The sequence below is a fragment of the Bufo bufo genome, chromosome 4 (genome assembly GCF_905171765.1).
Source record: "Bufo bufo chromosome 4, aBufBuf1.1, whole genome shotgun sequence".
NCBI lineage: Eukaryota > Metazoa > Chordata > Amphibia > Anura > Bufonidae > Bufo > Bufo bufo.
Window position 1 is genome coordinate 20,007,514 of NC_053392.1, and position 22,219 is coordinate 20,029,732.

The 22,219-nt window shown below is 42.7% G+C and overlaps 1 protein-coding gene across 1 annotated transcript in view; it reads right to left on the bottom strand.

Moving 5' to 3' along the window:
* Positions 1-21,009, bottom strand: part of LOC120997030 (auswaprin-a-like) — a 133,959-nt gene extending 112,950 nt beyond the window's left edge. Inside the window, exon 1 of the transcript XR_005778040.1 lies at positions 20,894-21,009. The gene's annotated coding sequence lies outside the window, so the exon portion shown is untranslated. The remainder of the gene's footprint in view (positions 1-20,893) is intronic.
* Between the last annotated feature and the right edge of the window lie 1,210 nt (positions 21,010-22,219).

Below are 22,219 nucleotides of genomic sequence, written 5' to 3' on the forward strand. Positions count from 1 at the left end.
GGAAAAGTTGTTTCAAGGGGACTAACATCTGGACTGTGGCATGTCAGAGGGGAATCCATGGCAAAACTCCCATGGAAAATTACGTAGTTGACGCAGAGTCGGGTTTTAATCCATAAAGGGCATAAATCACCTAACATTCCTAAATTGCTTGGAATACCGTGCTTTAAAACATCAGGTATGATGTTGTATCGATCATGTAGTGTAAGGGTTACACCTGCTTCACAGTGACAGACCAAACTATGACAGACCAAACTCCCCGTTTAACGCACCGCAAACAGTCCATTTGCACAACCGCAAACTCCCCATTTGCACAAAGTTGGATACCAAGCTAGCCATGTCCCGTTCCTTGTCCTCACTGACGTCATTGAAGGTCTCTTCCTCCAACCAGCCACGTACAACACCAAGGGTCCCCGAAAGGTGACAACAAGCCCCCTAGGACGCCTGCTGTGGTTGGCCTTCCACCTCCTCAAAGCCACCTTCCTCCTCTGACTCCTCTTCATCAGACTCCTCTCTCTGCGTTGCCGCAGGTCCAGCAATCGACAACGACAAGGCTGCTTCTGGTGGTGATGGTGACCACAACTCTTTCTCTTCATGCTCATCTATGGCCTGATCCAGCACTCTTCGCAGGGCACGCTCCAGAAAAAACGCATATGGGATGAGGTCGATGATGTTGCCTTGGGTTTGACTGACCAGGTTTGTCACCTCCGCAAAAGGACGCATGAGCCTACAACCATTGTGCATGAGCGTTCAGTAACGCGGCCAAAAAATACCCAGCTCCGCAGAGGCTGTCCCTTTTTTTTTTTTATTAAAAAAAATCTGTTCTTAACAGTTTAATCTCTGTTTTGTCCCCTATCAGGGGCCGGTGTATGGAATAGATTTTAGGAACCGGGAGATGGAAAAAGATGCTTGGTAGTTCCTCTTACTTCCAATTTGGGGCACTGCGCGTGCGCCGTGCAATGTACTGTGCCACCAGAAATGAGTGGTGTGTTAAGTAGTACTATTCCTATCAGTTTAATCCCTGTTACGTCCCCTATCAGGGGCCGGTCTATGGAATAGATTTTAGGAACTGGGAGAATGAAAAAGATGCTTGGTTAGTCCTCCTACTTCCAATTTGAGACACTGCGCGTGCGCCGTGCAATGTACTGTGCCACCAGATATGAGTGGTGTGTTAAGTAGTACTATTCCTATCAGTTTAATCCCTGTTACGTCCACTATCAGGGGACGTGTATGGAATAGATTTTAGACAACTGCAAAGATTTGTCAATAGTTGACACACTCATGACATAAAATTTATTCCTCTATGCGTCAATCTTGGTGTTGTGATGATTGTGCTTGTGCGCACGTTTGGGAGATTGCAGGCGATGGGGGTTTTTAAAAGCCTATGGTCGTGCTGAGGTAGTTCAGTGACAGTTAAGTGACCCAGAAAACAATGATTCTGCAGTGTGGGCCCATTGTTGGCCTAGTAGGCTTTAATGATCACCTTAGATGATCACAAAGAAAATTAATGTTTTTTCTATGCAAAATTATCCAGCCGATCGCTTTTGGTCTGTTCACAATGAAGCAACGACCTTATCATCTGGGGTGTGCCAACATTGTCATTGCCAACACTCTCGTAGAGGTGGTCGCTTCATTGCGATACGCAAGCCCCTTCACCACAACAAGGTAATGATCACGAAGGGGAATTGACACATGTATGTGCCTTTTTTTTTTTTTGGTTTTTGAAGCCACAGTGCAGCACCAGAGGCCAGAAAAATTAGGCATGTACACATGCCTGAAAAATGAGGTATTGTTGCAGCCGCTTTTCCAGGCAGAAAGTGCACTAAAACATTGCGACTTGAACCCTAGTTGGTGGCGGATAAGTCACGCAATTCATCCGGCATGCAAAGATAAAATACAGCAGCGTGTGGACCATTTTTAGCCCAAGGCAGGTCATCTCATTAGGCCTTTTTTAGTCAAATGTATCACCCACTGTCAGTCCCTTCAGGATCCATGCCTCATTCATCTTAATAAAGGTGAGGTAATCTAGACTTTTTTTACCTAGGCGACTTCTCTTCTCAGTGACAATACCTCCTGCTGCACTGAAGGTCCTTTCTGACAGGACACTTGAAGCGGGGCAGGCCAGAAGTTCTATCGCAAATTGGGATAGCTCAGGCCACAGGTCAAGCCTGCACACCCAGTAGTCAAGGGGTTCATCGCTCCTCAGAGTGTCGATATCTGCAGTTAAGGCGAGGTAGCCTGCTACCTGTCGGTCGAGTCGTTCTCTGAGGGTGGTCCCCGAAGGGCTGTGGCGATGCGTAGGACTTAAAAAGCTGCGTATGTCCTCCATCAACAACACGTCTGTAAAGCGTCCTGTCCTTGCCGGCGTGATCGTGGTAGTAGGAGGATTACTTTCACCTCTTCCCCTGTGAGATTCCCGTTGTGCTGTGACATCACCCTTATACGCTGTGTAAAGCATACTTTTTAATTTATTTTGGAACTGCTGCATTCTTTCTGACTTGCGGTAATTCGGTAACATTTCAGGCACTTTCTGCTTATACCGGGGGTCTAGTAGCGTGGCCACCCAGTACAGGTCGTTCTCCTTCAGCCTTTTTATACGAGGGTCCCTCAACAGGCACGACAGCATGAAAGACCCCATTTGCACAAGGTTGGATGCCGAGCTACTCATGTCCCGTTCCTCGTTCTCACTGATCTCACTGAAGGTCTGTTCTTCCCCCCATCCACATACAACACCACGGGTACCAGATAGGTGACAACGAGCACCCTGGGATGCCTGCTGTGGTTGATCTTCCTCCTCCTCCTCAAAGCCACATTCCTCCTCTGACTCCTCTTCCTCAGACTCCTCTTCCAGCGTTGCCGCAGGTCCAGCAAGCGATGCTGATAAGGCTGTTTCTGGTGGTGATGGTGACCACAACTCTTCCTCTTCCTCTACACGCTCATCTACGGCCTGATCCAGCACTCTTTGCAGGGCACGCTCCAGGAAGAAAACAAATGGGATGATGTCGCTGATGGTGCCTTCAGTGCGACTGACTAGGTTTGTCACCTCCTCAAAAGGACGCATGAGCCTACAGGCATTGCGCATGAGCGTCGAGTAACGTGGCAAAAAAATTCCCAGCTTCGCAGAGGCTGTCCTAGCACCCCGGTCATACAAATACTCGTTGAAGCATTTTTCTTGTTGGAGCAGGCGGTCGAACATTAGGAGTGTTGAATTCCAACGTTTCGGACTGTCGCAAATCAAGCGCCTCACTGGCATGTTGTTTCGCCGCTGGATATCTGAAAAGTGCTCCATGGCTGTGTAGGAATGCCTGAAATGGCCACACACCTTCCTGGCCTGCTTGAGGATGTCCTGTAAGCCTGGGTACTTATGCACGAAGCGTTGTACGATGAGATTCAACACATGTGCCATGCAAGGCACATGTGTCAAGTTGCCCAAATTCAATGCCGCCAACAAATTGCAAGACGCAGCAGCAGAAGAAGTCTCAGCCGAGGAGGTTATCGAAGAGGATGGAGTAGGAGGAGTAGAGGAGGTGGCAGCAGGCCTGCCTGCAAGTCTGTCACCAACTCCTCTGCAGAGCCATGCATTACATGCTTGGCAGCCGTCAGCAGGTTTACCCAATGCGCAGTGTAGGTGATATACCTGCCCTGCAAGTAGTGGTGGTGTCACCAAATCCTCTGCAGAGCCATGCATTACTTGCTTGGCAGCCGTCAGCAGGTTTACCCAATGCGCAGTGTTGGTGATATACCTGCCCTGACCGTGCTTTGCAGACCAGGTATCAGTGGTCAGATGGACCCTTGCCCCAACACTGTGTGTGTCGGGCATATTTATATCTGCATATTAAGGTCTGACAATATTAGAACCAAAATGGAGATTCACATTACCTTTAAGAGGCCAAACTCTCTGTTGGAATAAGCCAGAAAAGGTCAGGATAGTCACTGGCATGAAATGTATATTGTTTTAAAAGTTATTGCCAACAGATGTGGTATCTTAGAGAATATAATGGGTCTCACATAAACTGTCTTAACTACCAGGGTCAAGAGAGGTTATTGCTTAAGACACTGGTATGCAGCATTATTCCATATAATCACCGGTATCATGTAAATATTCACGTGTGATTTTATGTAATTTAATATATTTTAACCTATGATATATATAATGTTTGTATATTCATATCCAGTTATTGATAATGTATCATTGTATCCATTTATATATATATATTATACCACATATGTATCAATAGAGTATATTCTATAGAAGCATATAAGCTGGTTTTCTACTAAGAGGATATTCTTTTAGAGAAGCGCTCAGTTATCTTAGACGGCAATTAATTAGTCATTTGGATGGCTAAGATACACAAACTGGGTAAAACTTTCTAAGGACTATTGTATTCCTATCTGCCCCATAAATTCAAGGATTAGGGAAACCTCTAATACCACCAGTCGGTCTGAGCAAAGTGTCAGAAAGAGTACCTCCTTGGTTGAAATAATGACGAAAGGTTAAAGGGAATCTGTCACTAGCATATTAGCAATTTTTTTTTTTAATGAATCCATGTATAATAAAGTACCTTATTTCCATATGTCTTGTTCTTTTTATTCTGTGTCTTGTCATTTCATCAAAAAAACGCTTTTTATGATATTCAAATGAAGCTGTAAGGAGCCCAGAGGGGCGTTATTCTTTGTCCACGGTGCCCAGGAACGCCCCTCTGAAGTGCCGTGCCCGCCTAAATTTAAAAAAACTAAGAACTCCTCCAAGATCACCTAAATCGCCTCCCAGAGGCAAGGCTAAGTGCTCCCCCCCCAGCGCCGCGCTCTGCGGCAAACATCCCCGATACTCCTCTCGCCCGCATCCGAAATCCCACGCAGGCACAGTGCCGGCGATTGCCTGCGCGATGATAAGACGACTGAGGGCAACAGCTTCAACAGCGTCACTGGGCATGCGCCGATCCCAGCTGCCTGAGGAAACAGCTTACACGTCACTGGGATCGGCGCATGCCCAGTGACGCTGTTGAAGCTGTTGCCCTCCTTACAGTTTCATTTGAATATCATAAAAAGCGTTTTTTTGAAGAAATGACAAGACACAGAATAAAAAGAACAAGACATATGGAAACTTTATTGGTATATGGTACTTTATTACACATGGATTCATTTAAAAATTTTTTTGCTAATATGCTAGTGACAGATTCCCTTTAAGCAAGTTATGACAACAGGTTAGATATGTATACATTTGGCATTCCTGAACATTTAAATTTCATATGTGAAACAACAGTGCCATCAAGTGGCAGATGGGCAGAAGTTTCTAAGGAATGCCAATTAAGTGACCTCATCCCCGTGATTAACATACGTTACACACACCTTATCTAATTGGAAATCCCTAATCCAAGAGGGGATGGGCATAGATAAGGATTAGAATATCTGATCCAGTTTTGGGAGATCAAGGGGGACTTCACATATTCAGGGAGATCATCACTTCACACGTCAGGAACGTACCACAGGACGTCACAGATCACAGAACATCTTCATCACTTCCAGTCCTAAGGAAAAGCTCCCTACACCCTAAGGAATTCTTCCAGGGACACACCCGAGACTCGCAAAAGAAACTAACAGATCTAAATCTTGGAAAGCTGGGTCCCTTCTAAAAGCTCTTTATCCCAAAGCCAGGAGTAATGTATAATTTATTTCATTTGCAGTAATTATAAATCGCTCCAATTGGCATATAGTTGAGACCTCATTATTAGTGGGTCAATAGTGTTAAAACAATAATTTTATGGGAAATTTTAATGAACGTGCACATCATTAGAATTCCTGTAATATTGCTATCAGAGTGGGATCTCTGATCGGAATTTATTATCCGTAGTTAGGCCAACGGGCGTATTTATAAGGTGTCTCTTACTGCCATATTCTTTGATTGAGCATAAGGGACTTTCCATAGATTCATTTCTATTGTTTTGTTGTTGTTGCTACATTATAATATTTTGATAACCAGTACACTAATCGGTGATAATTTGATAAAAGGAAAGAATAGTATTGTATTGTACTTGGTGTACTAAATTAAGTGAGCCCGGCGTAAATGGTGGAGCATCATCTTGTGGTCAATTTTGATATTATCATTGTATTCACTTGTATGCCATTTTTACTGCATGTATTTATAATAAATTATATTTTATATAATTAATTGCACCCTATTCCATTAGCTGCACAAATTAACTTTAGATCTCATCAATAAAAGAACTGGCGTTTATATGTCCGCCAATTACATTTTTCATTTTTCATATTTCATAATAATATGAAATCATATTTTTTATGATTTTTTATCTTATATGAAATAAATATTCAACATATTTTGGAGGCACTGCTGAGATTGATTGAGATATTTCTATAACCAATTTGTGCAATTAGTAAAATATTCCTTAATCCTTATTGGCAAGTCAAATTGTTGTTGTTATTGATTATTGATCAGAATCATGAGTGTAACAGGCAGCGACCCAGGTAATAGCCAGGCTTTAGCAGATAGTCCATCTGACCCAGGAAAGATAATCCCTAAGGTTATCAAATATGTTTATGCTTTAGCCCACAGTCTTAGCACTTATTGGAAGAAGGTAAGAGGTCATTCAAAATATCCAGGCATGGATAAAGAGGGGAATGACCTAGCGGATTCCCTTTTCAAGCAAGCAGCCATTGACGGAGAAGTCTTTGACGTTGATGACCTCATGGGAACTATCCAAGTGGATGCTATGACAAGGAGTCAGGCCCAAAAGGGAGCTGAAGCCAATGTGGCGCAGTGGAGCCAAGATTCCCCTAGTGAGGATCTCATTGCGAGCCAAAAGGGGGATCCAATTATTGGTCTCTTTTATAAGCACATTGAGGATCCACATAACTATCCCATAACCACGGAAGACTATGTGGGTAAGGAGGAGTTACGAATTTTGATGAAAGGTAAGTCCCAATTCTCATTACAGGATGGACTGTTGATAAGAACCTCTAAGAACGGTATCACGCAATGGGTAGTACCTGCAGCATACCGAGGTCTGATGTTACAACATGCACATGATGCCCCAACAGCTGGTCATCGAGGTGAGAAAATAACTTACGAGTTTCTACGGGACTACGCTTACTGGCCACATATGTTACAAGATGTGCGAACATATTGTCAGGGATGTCTAATCTGCCCTCAATTCCAGCCACAAGGACCCACTCATCGGGCACCGCTGATGAAAAGGGGGATGTCCGTGCCATGGTCAGACATCCAAATTGACTTTATTGGACCAGTAACAACCTCATCAAGAGGCAAAAAGTATATGTTAACCGTAACTTGTCTGTTCACCAAATGGGTGGAATGTTTGCCGTGCAAAACATGCAGTTCAAGCGTATGTGCATCTCTGCTCATTAACCACATATTCTCCAGGTTTGGTCTTCCCCAGCGCATCGAATCCGATCGTGGAAGTCACTTCACCAGTGAGGTGATGACAAAGATGTGGGAAATCCTGGGGGTAAAGAGGAAGCTACATATAGCTTATCGACCAGCCTCTAGTGGTGGAGTAGAATGTTACAACCAGTCCATTGTGAACATCCTAAAAAAGTTTGTCAATGAATCTGGTAAGGACTGGGATGTCAAGTTGCCTTTGGTGCTTATGGCCATCAGAGCCATCCCAAGCGCAGCAACTAAGCTTTCTCCCTTCGAGATGATCACGGGAAGGAAGATGGTGTTACCCCAGCATTGACTTTACCAAACAACAGACCATAACTTGATCAATGCTACAACATCGCATCAGTATGTGGAGAATTTACGCAAGCACCTTCAGTATGCTTTTGCGTTCGCCCAGAAGAATATAGAGAAAGCCGCAGTGAGTGCTAAGACATGCTACGATCTGAAGACTACACAGAAGGAGTATCAAATTTCCGATCGAGTGTATCTCTATAACTTCGCTCGTGATCAAGTGAAGGAGAGAAAATTCCTACCTTCCTGGAAAGGGGACACATGAGTATACCTCTCACATTATCCCTTTCCAGTGGATATAATTTTTTGTGGTGGGGTTACGTTTCTAGTAACTGTGTGGATTCTGTTCCTCTGGACGGACTATTTTTTCTCCCTGTGTTAGGGCCTCAATAGGGTCATTTATACAGGAAGAGAGTTCCAGTCTGGGCCACCCCTTGCGGGGCTTTTTTGGACCCCGTCCCGTGGACATATGTTATAGGGCGGACCAGGACAAGCAGGGAGATAATAGGGCTAGCTGATCTGACCCGACATAGTCGTGCCCGGTTTGCCACTACTGGTCCGGTCCACTACCAACATCTTACTCACATCTTATTTGCTATTTAACTGGTCCTTTTTTTTGTACCAGTCTGTGTATGTAAATGTCTTACTTGTTGTTTGTCTGTAGGGGCCGTCTTTTATCTCCTATTATTTAATAAAAGTGTTATTTTATGTAGTTTACTGCCCCCTTAGTTTTTCCTTATTGTTTAATTGAGCAGTAATCAGGGAGACACTCCTGTCTACTCCTGACTGACCATCTTTAACCTTCCTGGAAAGGTCCCTATTTAATCACTGACAAACTACCTCCAGTGGTCTACAAGATCAAAATCCCTAAGGGGGATGAGTTTATTGAAAAATGGGTGCACATTAATCAGCTAAGCGTTTATCATCCTAGTGCACGACTTCGAGAGATTGAAGAAGATGGATGAAAAGAGGTAAAGAGACTTTACGGTTCCAGCTAAAGACGGAAATAAGGATTGGTATCGTATGAACGGAAAAGTGTTATCTGTTATTCTACATCTTTAACTCATACTAACCCATCCTGATATATGTTTCCTCTGTAAAAAAATGTCTCCTAACTCACCTCTGAAACCAGAACTTACTCTGTCCAAGAAAAGAACTTATGCCAATCAGAGGTATATGGTATTAGTAACTCTTTTCTTGCAGGATAAAGTTGAAAAATGTATGTACTCATATGTGTCATACAATATTTTGTAGGCGTAAGATGTCATCAAAGATGATTGCCATTATCTACGTCGTCCTGATCTTGGGGAAGGAGTTCCATGCTGAGCCGATTGCTGTGCCAGGTCCTTCATCCGGAATTGTGCTACAAGATACATCGGGGTTCATCTTGACGAACAAGAGGATACTATCCCAGAAGATCTACATCAGCCTGGATCCTCGCGTCTTCGTCGAAAAACAACTCAACAAGTCTGAAATCCAGTCACCGGAAATCCAATCCTGGTATCAGATGCACATCGGATATTTCCAAGAACGGATTACGCAGATCCTGGAACAAGCAAGGAAAACCCTAACCAGAGAACAGTTTTCTACAGACCAAAGCAATTAATTTTTTTGCAACCGTAGCCGCCATAATCTTTGGCATAGTGGGCACTGTTATTATTACCGGTGTGACAGTTGCCGATTCCATCTCTATCAAGACATTGGAACTCGAAGTTGGTTCATTGAAAAGGAACCTATTAAACATTCATGTGGAGATGGAGAATCAAAACAAACCTTTATCGAACATATATCCTGTTTTGCAGGATCTATGGGATGGTTGAGTTTGTTGACCATCCAAGTCATGCGTTAGATAAGGTTCTCCAGAAGAACTTTAGCCAAGCTCTGGTTGGAACACTATAAGCCAAGTCTACGCATCGAAGAAGACATATGAGAAGCCCTTTTGAACATTCCAAATATATTCACACTTTTTGGAATATTTTGGAATGAAGGGGGATTTGTCGGGCATATTTATATCTGCATATTAAGGTCTGACAATATTAGAACCAAAATGGAGATTCACATTACCTTTAAGAGGCCAAACTCTCTGTTGGAATAAGCCAGAAAAGGTCAGGATAGTCACTGGCATGCAATGTATATTGTTTTAAAAGTTATTGCCAACAGATGTGGTATCTTAGAGAATATAATGGGTCTCACATAAACTGTCTTTACTACCGGGGTCAAGAGAGGTTATTGCTTAAGACACTGGTATGCAGCATTATTCCATATAATCACCGGTATAAAGTATATATTCACGTGTGATTTTATGTAATTTAATATATTTTAACCTATATGATATATATAATGTTTGTATATTCATATCCAGTTATTGATAATGTATCATTGTATCCATTTATATATATTATACCACATATGTATCAATAGAGTATATTCTATAGAAGCATATAAGCTGATTTTCTACTAAGAGGATATTCTTTTAGAGAAGAGCTCAGTTATCTTAGACGTAGACGGCAATTAATTAGTCATTTGAATGGCTAAGATACACAAAATGGGTAAAACTTTCTAAGGACTATTGTATTCTTATCTGCCCCATAAAATTCAAGGATTAGGGAAACTTCTAATACCGCCAGTCGGTCTGAGCAAAGTGTCAGAAAGAGTATCTCCTTGGTTGAAATAATGACGAAAGGTTAAGCAAGTCATGAGAACAGGTTAGATATGTATACATTTGGCATTCCTGAACATTTAAATTTCATATGAGAAACAACAGTGCCATCAAGTGGTAGATGGGCAGAAGTTTCTAAGGAATGCCAATTAAGTGACATCATCCCCGTGATTAACATACGTCACACCCACCTTATCTAATTGGAAATCCCTAATCCAAGAGGGGATGGGCATAGATAAGGATTAGAATATCTGATCCAGTTTTGGGAGATCAAGGGGGACTTCACATATTCAGGGAGATCATCACTTCACACGTCAGGAACGTACCACAGGACGTCACAGATCACAGAACATCTTCATCACTTCCAGTCCTAAGGAAAAGGTCCCTACACCCTAAGGCAGGGATCAGCAACCTTCGGCACTCCAGCTGTTGTGAAACTACAATTCCCAGCATGCTTCATTCATTTCTATGAGAGTTCTTAGAAGAGCATAACAAGTATGCATGCTGGGAGTTGTAGTTTCACAACAGCTGGAGTGCCGGAGGTTGCCTACCCCTGCCCTAAGGAATTCTTCCAGGGACACACCCGAGACTCGCAAAAGAAACTAACAGATCTAAATCTTGGAAAGATGGGTCCCTTCTAAAAGCTCTTTATCCCAAAGCCAGGGGTAATGTATAATTTATTTCATTTGCAGTAATTATAAATCGCTCCAATTGGCATATAGTTGAGACCTCATTATTAGTGGGTCAATAGTGTTAAAACAATAATTTTATGGGAAATTTTAATGAACGTGCACATCATTAGAATTCCTGTAATATTGCTATCAGAGTGGGATCTCTGATCGGATTTTATTATCCGTAGTTAGGCCAACGGGCGTATTTATAAGGTGTCTCTTACTGCCATATTCTTTGATTGAGCATAAGGGACTCATTTCTATTGTTTTGTTGTTGTTGCTACATTATAATATTTTGATAACCAGTACACTAATCGGTGATAATTTAATAAAAGGAAAGAATAGTATTGTATTGTACTTGGTGTACTAAATTAAGTGAGCCCGGCGTAAATGGTGGAGCACCATCTTGTGGTCAATTTTGATATTATCATTGTATTCACTTGTATGCCATTTTTACTGCATGTATTTATAATAAATTATATTTTATATAATTAATTGCACCCTGTTTCATTAGCTGCACAAATTAACTTTAGATCTCATTAATAAAAGAACTGGCGTTTATATATCCGCCAATTAAATTTTTCATTTTTCATATTTCATAAAAATATGAAATCATAATTTTTATGATTTCATATCTTATATGAAATAAATATTCGACATGTGCCAGACATGCCATGACTTCCTTTTGCACAATAGAGTACAGGTTGGGGATTGCCTTTTGTGAAAAGAAATTTAGGCCGGGTACCTTCCACTGCGGTGTCCCAATAGCTACAAATTTTTTGAAGGCCTCAGACTCCACCAGCTTGTATGGTAAAAGCTGGCGGGCTAAGAGTTCCGACAAGCCAGCTGTCAGACGCCGGGCAAGGGGGTGACTCTGTGACATTGGCTTCTTATGCTCAAACATGTCCTTGACATACACAGTTCTGGAGGATGAAGAGGATGATGAGGAGGAGGAACTGTGTTCACAGCAGGGTGGCAACCAAAGCAGCTCATGGGCATCACTGGAGCGTGGCTAGGTGGATACAGAGGACACAGACAATACACCTCCCACAGAGGACAGCTTGTCATTGCCTCTGGGCAGCTTGGCACACATGAGCGACTACTACATGCTGCTGTGACTGCGCAACAACTGTGAGTTGCCCACATTCTAACCTGTGCTGATTACTGCGTTTCCACCCTGCTGGATCCCTGCTGGGTTTGAGCACTTCCTGCCTGTTTAACACTATGCAATTTTTTCTGTTGGTTTGTGTATAGAGATGCTTGGAGGTGTATAAACTCCAATTTAAATGTGCCTGTTTTCCATCCACAGGCTACATTTAGGTTCTCCTGCGAGGCCTGGGCCATATAAGCCAGTCTTGAGTGGGACTCGCAGACTCCTCCCTCCTCTTATTGCAAGCATGGCTACATGCTGGAGGTAACTGGTGAGTTGTCTGTGAGTCGGACCTCACGCTCCTGTAATTTGCCCACTGGCTCCTGGTATTTACCATACGGCACAGGTAGGTGAGTGTTAGGTCCTGAGCTACTTGAAAAACCTTGGCGCGGTGCTCGGGCACAGACATGTCCTCCACAGTAGGATATGTTGGTTAATCTCTCAATTTTAACATCAGTATGAGGGTTTATTAAGACCACCTGTCTTTGAAAATGTTATAATATTGTTATATTGGTTATTACATCCACATAATTGCTATCTTGTGTAGGATGTCTATTGTGGTACTTGTGGTCCGCTGCGGGCATCCTCCACTGTATGCATTTATGCTGGGGATCGCCATTAGCAACGGGCTACAAGTGCAGGATTTGCTCCCCTGTATACACATGCACACCTGCATATGAGTTTCAGCACTTTCTGCCTGTTTAACACCACGCCATTTTTTCTGTTGGTTTGTATATAGAGATGCTTGGAGGTGTATAATCTCTAAAGGGTGTAGCAACCACAAACATAAGTATATCATGACCTTCTTGGTTCAAGTTTGAAATCGTCAGTGGCCACAATTTTAAATAGTCTTTTGCTCATAACTAGATGAAAAGGAGCTGTTCAGTCATACTTTTCTACTCTAATGATGACACATGTTGTGCACCAAGGGGGTCATTTACTATCAGAAATACACCTATGTTTGGTGCATTTCTGGCACAGATTGGGATGCAAAGGTTATGTGCATGACTATCTGCAACTTATCCCCATTAATGCTAGGCATACAAAAAATGGACGTGGTGTGGGCAGGGAAAGGGACATGCCAGCAGACCCGTCTCATTCATCATTTTCTAGACCTGTTTTAGGGATAGAAAATGGTCTAACTTTAATCAAGCAAAGAAGCAGTCTTATATTGAGACAGTTGCTGGATGCGGCACCGGCATCTCTTCATAACTTCGGCGGATCCACCACCAGATATAGGTGTTTTTAAGATCAGCCTCTAAAACGACGGTCCTATTAAATGACCCCCTAAGTTTCTATGTCGGGACTCATTATGATTCACTAGAACCATCTGTTGGTAGCTTTAGTCTTTTGAGTGCTGAACTGTCCTGATCCCTTGTGGTACATTTATAGAGATAAACTAATCAAATTGTAACAAACAGAATTTTCGCTAAAAATTGTCCACAAAACTAACCTGAAGCTTTTCGGGTTTGCTTCTGACAAATTGAGTAAAACAGCAAACAGCCAAAACCATGAAGCAGGAGGAGGAAGGATGCTCACATGGGAGAGAACGAGGGATGAGGGCTTGTCCTGATTTGCTCAGAGGCTGAAAAACAGCCTCATCAGTCAAGCATTGAGGCACCAGGCAGGGGGGGGGGGGATTGCCCTGTAGAAGGAGCAGAACATCAATATTTGTGGAGCTGTTAATGACGATGGGTCTATTTAGTGTCTAATAGTGATGAGCAGCATAGACAATATTCAAATTCGATATTTCACAAATTTTTGGCCTAATATTCGCCATAAATTCGCAAATTCTAGAATTCGTTATCTCCAGTCATTATTTTCTTGATTGCGTAAATCGGCAATGTAATATATTCGCGATAAAAAATTGCGATTACAATATTCGCCATCAACACTAAGAGGTAGGCAACTTTCCTATTGGTTGCTAGGGATGTTGCTAATAAATTTGCGATAAATTTGCGATTAGAATATTTGCTATCAACACTATTCGCAAATACGAATATATAGCGCTATATTCGAAATATTCGCGAATTCTCGAAGTGGCGATATTCGCGATTAAAAATCGCAATTTGAATATTCGCGCCCAACGCTAGTGTCTAACAGAAAACAATCTTAGACAGTATATAGACAGTGTGGAAAGAATAGAAAGAAATAATAATGAACCAGGGACTTTGATCAGGAAATGCGTTGAGCGAGTGAGGGGCTGGGGAACAGTGATGATATAATGATGCAATTGCTACATAATCTCTTTTTAGCAGTTCTACATTACAAAACCAACCACCTGCAGGAAAAACATATTTTTCATATGATCAGTTAGACAGCTATTATGTTTTTTTTTTTTTTTTGTTTTTTTTAACTCTAATTTATTTCCAAATTACTGAAAAAACACGAAATTTTAATGCTACCACCACTCAATAATTTGTGTGACTGTATTAATCCTGAGACTTTTCTTGTAGAAATATTGTGAGTTTTCATTACAACTCAAAATATCTGGAAAACGTAGGAGTGCAAAGGAAAATACTTAGGTCTCATCTTTCTACAGTCATAATGTGAATAATAGTAGCATCAGCCACCCAGATAGCAGCAGTGTAGTAGGCGAGAGGGCTTCCAAAATCTGTAAACGGATGGCTCACTCCTCCTCTCAGTCACCGCAGGAATAACTGCAGGTCACCTCTGAGTCTGACACCAAGCCTTGGAGCCAAGAGTCACTGCATTCTTCCTCCTCCTCCTCCATGCAGCCCCAGAGAAGCCTTTCAGTTACAGTACATTATTTCTGTCTACATTGACCCTTTTAGAATGGTACCATCTCTACACAAGACTACACACTATGGCAGATAGACAAGAGTGTCTCCCTGTTGATGACTAGTGTAGAGCAGTCAGAGTTTGGACTTCCTTGAGGACGAGGTTCAGGGAGCATAGCTGTGCTAGTGGTGGTAGAAGTGGCACCTGTTGCCAATGTGGTGGTGGTTGGGGTAGTGATAGTGACAGTGGCACCCTAAGCAATTCAGTGTATATAGCAGGGAGACAGGAGGGGAACCAAAAAGCCCAACATAGTATCACAGTTTTTGAGAGTGCGGGGAGGGTGAGGACTCTGATGATTTTGCATTGGACAGAACCTGTGAGTTGTATCGGGATGCTGAGGAGGTGAAATATCAGAGGAGGATGGCAGAGGCAACATCAGTCCAGAACCTCCTAAAGACATGCTAGAACTGCTATAGCAAATAATGATGCAAACCGATGGTATGCAAGCTAAATTGTCACCGGGTGAGCTTCCCGGCATGCACTCACTGCTTTCAGGGAGCTGATGGCGTTGGCGCCACCTATCTGGAACATAACTAGCTGACATTGTTTCTCCCAAAAAGCCAAGGCTGCTTGGTACTCTCGGTGCAGAACGTGGTGGAGAAAGTGGGCCGCTCTTTGCAATTGTTCCTGTTTTGCAGGGAGCACACCATGGTGGACACCTCGAGCAGCTGTTATGGGCAGGTACAGTACATGTCTTTAATAGTCCACTAGGTCAACGTTTTTTTTGCAGCAGCTAGGCAGCATATCACCCCAGGCACCTATTTGCCTCCTTAAGCTCCTGCTCTATAGACATCATCCCTTCCCCAACAGCAGCAAGGAAAGGCATCGCTCCCATTCTATAATTTGTGTGAAGTCCAATGTTGCCACACGGTGTTGGAGCTAATTAATCTTGTCAAGAGCAGCCAAACAGCCGATCACTTGATAAATAACATCAAGCAATAAAAATCCCACTGGCTGTCACCCCGTCAACTCCAACTAGACAAATTTATCAATGACAATGTCTGCAATATTGGTGTTTGCTCGTTTTTTTATCTATGAGTCACTGACACTGGGGCCTGGAGAGAGTAGTACATGGTTTCTGCTCCCTCTTCCTTCCTATCTCCCAGCTTAAACTGACTACAACGTGCTAGAGGTGGAGCCAGTCCACACCCTAAGCTTCAGTCCTCACCTCTGACCACCAGGACCTCGTCCTGCTCTAGACTGCAGGGTCTAATGTCAGGGTCAATCAGCAGGAATTACATTTCTCGGCCACCAGTAATAATGTAATGCATCACAATGGACGGTCAATGATACATCTCAGTCTCATTTTTCATCTTCTGCTTTATTACATTGATAAATGTCACTATGATCGCTGAGAAGGAGGAGAAATCTGCCTTTAATGGGGGTGTATTCAGACTTAGCACCTGGGGCAGCGGATCCGGCCCTGAGTGTCTTCACCGCTGTCACCTCCAGGATTATCTGCAACTAGAGAAGGAAAAGCCGCGAGAAGAGAGAATTACTGAGGCTGATGAGCGATGTGTCCTCCGCTGTGAGGGACGGAGATGCATCCAGCCGGCCGCACATCACTTATTACACTTTGATGCACTGTGGGCTACAAGTTTTGATGCAGCATTTCAGTTTTCCTGTACAATCACTGTCCACTACATGGACCAGGTTGTATTGGGCATAAACATTAGGTGGGCATCCCGGGCTTCTCTGGAGAAAAAAATTGTCATTTAATTAGATTTCCATGTACTATAGAAAGTCCCAAAGTAACGACACTACATATCCTGAGTGACTGGAAGAGCAACATCAATGAAGAGATATCAAGATAATGGCAGAATAGTGAGCGCAGCTCTGGAGTATAATACAGGATGTAACTCAGGATCAGTAGGATAAGTAATGTGATGTACACAGTGACTGCACCAGCAGAATAGTGAGTGCAGCTCTGGAGGATAATACAGGATGTAACTCAGGATCAGTACAGGATAAGTAATGTAATGTATGTACACAGTGACTGCACCAGCAGAATAGTGAGTGCAGCTCTGGAGTATAATACAGGATGTAACTCAGGATCAGTACAGGATAAGTAATGTAATGTATACACAGTGACTGCACCAGAATAATAGTGAGTGCAGCTCTGGAGGATAATACAGGATGTAACTCAGGATCAGTACAGGATAAGTAATGTACTTGTATGTACACAGTGACTGCACCAGCAGAATAGTGAGTGCAGCTCTGGAGGATAATACAGGATGTAACTCAGGATCAGTACAGGATAAGTAATGTATGTACACAGTGACTGCACCAGCAGAATAGTGAGTGCAGCTCTGGAGTATAATACAGGATGTAACTCAGGATCAGTACAGGATAAGTAATGTATGTACACAGTGACTCCACCAGCAGAATAGTGAGTACAGCTCTGGAGTATAATACAGGATGTAACTCAGGATCAGAACAGGATAAGTAATGTAATGTATGTACACAGTGACTGCACCAGCAGAATAGTGAGTGCAGCTCTGGAATAATTACAGGATGTAACTCAGGATCAGTACAGGATAAGTAATGTAATGTATGTACACAGTGACTGCACCAGCAGAATAGTGAGTGCAGCTCTGGAGTATAATAAAGGATGTAACTCAGGATCAGTACAGGATAAGTAATGTAATTTATACACAGTGACTCCACCAGCAGAATAGTGAGTACAGCTCTGGGGATAATACAGGATGTAACTCAGGATCAGTACAGGATAAGTAATGAATGTATGTACACATTGACTGCACCAGCAGAATAGTGAGTGCAGCTCTGGAGCACAGAGAACCTTGTGGAGCTATCATATGATGACACCAGTGAAGCAGAATAGACCTCTGAGATGTGTTTGTGTGAAAGCAGGTTTTGGCAGATCAGGTGGAGCTGGTCAGTTACCCACCGCTCTGTCAGATTCCTGCACCAGGTGCCAAATCCTGTCTAATAATCTGCTCCATCTACTTGTTGAGTTTGGTTTCTACTGTACTCACCAATGATGGGAACCATGCAACTTTTATTGCATCCGTGCCTGCAGCACTTCTGGTTTCCTATACATTCTGTGTCTGAGGCGCACTGATCCGGAGGAGTTCGAATACAAAATATTTGTGGAGATGGTGGGCATTCTCCTGGTTTCTCTGTAATTATAGATTTTGATGTGTCACAAGCTTTTCACACAGTTACGGACCTCATATCAACCAGGTTCAAAAAGTAAGAAATATCAGGTATCAGCATGCTGGTCAGGTTGTCTCTTCTCCTTCTATGGACAGAACTGTCTCCTCCCGAAGGATCCTAACTATAACCATAAAACCAAAACCTGAAGATTATGCTGTTTACATTTAGGACAGTAGACACCCCATAGCTTTGTCTATGTGGCTTCCAACAACCACTGAACCCTCACCCTACTATGAAAGTGCTGGTTGAATATACATGTAATTCACTGACTTTCTCTTCTCTTGGATTGTACATGGGGCCATCAAGTGCACTAGTTCTGAGCAATGACACACTCTGTATATGGAGGGGAATAAAAAGATCTTTTCAATGCTGGTGTTTAGGGATCAGCGGAGGGCTGGATATCCGGGTTCGATGGGTTTGGGCGAACTTCGTTTCAAAGTTCGATTCAGGTTCCGAACTTGACCCCGAACAATGAACCTCAACGAACTTTGGCTGTAAAGAAGTCATAAAAAGGGCTAGAGGGCTGCAAAAGGCTCTAAAGTGGGCCTAAGAGCAGGACAATTGCCCTGCAAACAAATGTGGATAGGGAAATGACTTAAAATGACATAAAATACATACAAATAAAAAATAACAATCTTGAACCAACCATATTTATGTGTCATGGATGCAAAAGAGATGTATTTCACCCCAAGAAATAGCTATAGGTCAGACATCAGCCCTAACTCTAACAGCTAGATGAACAATAGTATTTCCGTCAGGGGTGCTGAGCCTTATTTTAGACTGAACCCAGAACCTCATTGCAGACTGCACCACTGTCCCTCACTCTAGCTGCCTCCTGCCCCTACATGAGTTAGATCAGAATGGCATGCCACGCGTGATCCAGCATTTATACAGACCGGGTCATGTGCTGCAATACTAGGTGATGGCTTTGAAGTGCCCACAGCCTAAATAGCTTGTTGATTTCAACAAACTTTATTCAGCATCCTAACACCAAACCCAAACACTGACTTCCATGACAAAGTTAGTGTTCGGGTGTCCGAAACCTCTATGTTCAGTATGAACCCGAACTTTACAGTTCAGGTTCGCTCATCCCTACTAATAACCCATATCTCTAAACTACTAAGAGGTCATAAACACTTACTTAACTCACATTCTTATCAGTAAGATAAGGACTGAGCTATAATGAGTGTTCATGAGGTCAGAAATTAGAGATAAGGAGTCCCCCAGCTCCCCAACTAATGGAAAAGAGAGAAAATACAGAAGCTGCTACTAGAGCATCTCAGCTCTGTACAGAATTCTTTAATAAAGACCAATTGAAAAAATAATTTTTAGCTCAAAATACGTACAATGCAATAATAAAAATAATGCCCCCAAATATGTACACAGCCTTTAAGGTTGTAGAAGAAAACAAGGAAAACCAGTGGAGTCTTGATCATGCCAAGAAAAAATTGTTCATGTTATTCTTGACTGTGACGCTCAATAGACTTAAAGGAAATAGAGGAAGAGGAAGAACAACGAAGAGATGGAGGCAATGACAGAGATCATGACAAAGATTTACAAGATTTTAACGGAACCAGAGCCAGGGGCTGTGTAAACTAAAGGAAAATCCCAATGCTTACCTTTTATATGTCCTCCATCTTCAGAGCTGCATTCTGATCCCAGTCACATGAGTGGCGCATGAGCACTAAGACAATTGATTGACAGCAGTGGTCATGTGTATTGTGAATATGATATCAATGTGAAATTATTTCCTGTAATTTATACAACCCCCTGCTCTGAGCCAAGTTTATAAAAATCCTTCAAATTTGACTTTACACATTTTCACATATATTCACCCCCCACCCCGATCGACAACTCCATTTTTCCAGAGTAGTACACAAGCCCTCAATGGAAAAGTGATGGCACAGCTGACCCTTTAGCTTCCTTCGGGGTCTTTTTTTTGTGTCTAGTGGCATCAGTTTCACCACTGGACCTCTTCCCATGCAGTCTACATTTCTCAGTGCAGCTATGGACATCACACAGGAGCTCAGCCTGGTCACCAGTTATATCCAGCACAAGAAAGTAGCCAGACACAACTGAAATATGTGAACCAACCATTAGATGCCATTTAAATGCCACTTCTCTATTCATCCCTTTTAGGGATGAGCGTACCCATGGAAGTTTGGGATTGCCAGTTTCGGCCGAACTTCAGGTCAAAGTTCAGGTTCGGGACCTGAACTTGACCTCGAACCTGAACCCCATTGAAGTCAATGGACACCCGAACTTAACTTTATTATTTTCTGATATAACATGGTCAATATGGCTTTTTAGGGGTTAAAAAACTTACCTCATCCACTTGATCCCAAAAGACCTGCGATATGCGTGGTGGGAGAGCACAGTGATGTCATTGCGCACATCGCAGGTCTTGTTCAGTGAAGCTAGAAGAAGCTGCTGTAGCACAATCAAGTGGATGAAGTGAGTTGTTTTTGTTCAACCCCTACATGGCCATATTGTTTTGCATTCTTCTGTCCTAAGAATGCTATTATTTTCCGAAATAACCATGTTATAACGGAAAATAATAAAATCACCCGAACATCGAACTTGAACCCAGACTTCAATGACAAAGTTCGAGTTCAGGTTCAGGTCCAGGTACCCAAACCCCAAACTTCGGTACAAACCCTGACTTTACAGTTTGGGTTTGCTCATCCCTAATCCCTGTGACTCTTCAGCATGCTTAGTAGGATTACCTGATGGTTGTGGTGGTTTGTCATGGTTGTCTGCTAATGCTCCTGCATAGCACAGAATGAGAAGAATGAGAGAGCCGGTCACCGGTGCCATATCTGCTGAGCAATGGAGATATGAACCATTTATAGAGATGTAGAAGGAAGTGAGGAGAAGATACAGGATGAGACATACTCTTCCACAATCTTGGATTTCCTAATCTTTAGTTTAATATGAACATACCACTGTAATTATGACTGGCTGATAATTATTGCCAGGAACATCTTGTATCTTTGGTGGTGGAAGAACATTTCTATTTACAATTTTCATAGTCATGAAAATAAAGAAAACTCTTTGAATGAGAAGGTGTGTCCAAACTTTTGGTCTGCACTGTATATGAGATATGGAAAAGTACAAATACTTGAATCAGCTCACCTCCATAGGTAGCACGGTGCAAGAACACAGGGCTGGATCCCAGGAAACACAATAAGTAAAGAGAGATTTGATCAGCACTCGTTATAAAATATATAAAATGTCTTTATTATAGCTCAGGACATAGGAAGATAAAAATCATCAAGCTGACGCGTTGCGGGCAAATGTAGTGTCCCACTACGTAAGGGTGGGCACTACTAAGGGACATGTTGCCCCCACCTCCTGTGGGAAATTGCTATTGTGTTTTGTATTGCATTGTAATGCATATTTTCATGTTATTTCCTGTGTACCAGGCCTGTTAGGGGTGTAGTTTCTCCTCCCAAGCTGTAGAGGGAGCTAGGGAACCCCCTAGTATATATAGTTAGTCCCAGACAGGAAAGAGTAGTTCAGTCTAGTCCAGGAGGCTAAGTAGCTCAGTCTAGCCTGCCTGAAGTCCTGAGTAAGCAAAGCTCAGAAGTTAGTCCAGGAGAAGAAGTTTCCTCCTGAAGTTATCCTGCATCAAGCAAAGTACAGAGCAGTGCTAATTGTATCTGACCAAGTAGAAAGCTGAAGGGCAGAAGTTTATTTGCAGCAAGTGGATTTATACCAGAGGAAGGTTTCCCTACCCAAGGATAAAGCAAGCTATTAGGCATTCAGGCCTTGGAGAAAGTCAGACATGATTCTGCAGAAAGTACAGCCTGATCTGTAAGTTGATTCCCACTGAGTAATCTTGCTAGGATTCTACCTGCCATTAATGTAAAGCCTGCCTGTTACCAAATCTACTTCATATGGAACTGTCTGAAGCCTGTATATAGTTGAACTGTTCAGTAAAGAGTAGAGTTGAGCGAACACCTGGATGTTCGGGTTCGAGAAGTTCGGCCGAACTTCCCGGAAATGTTCGGGATCCGAACCCGATCCGAACTTCGTCCCGAACCCCATTG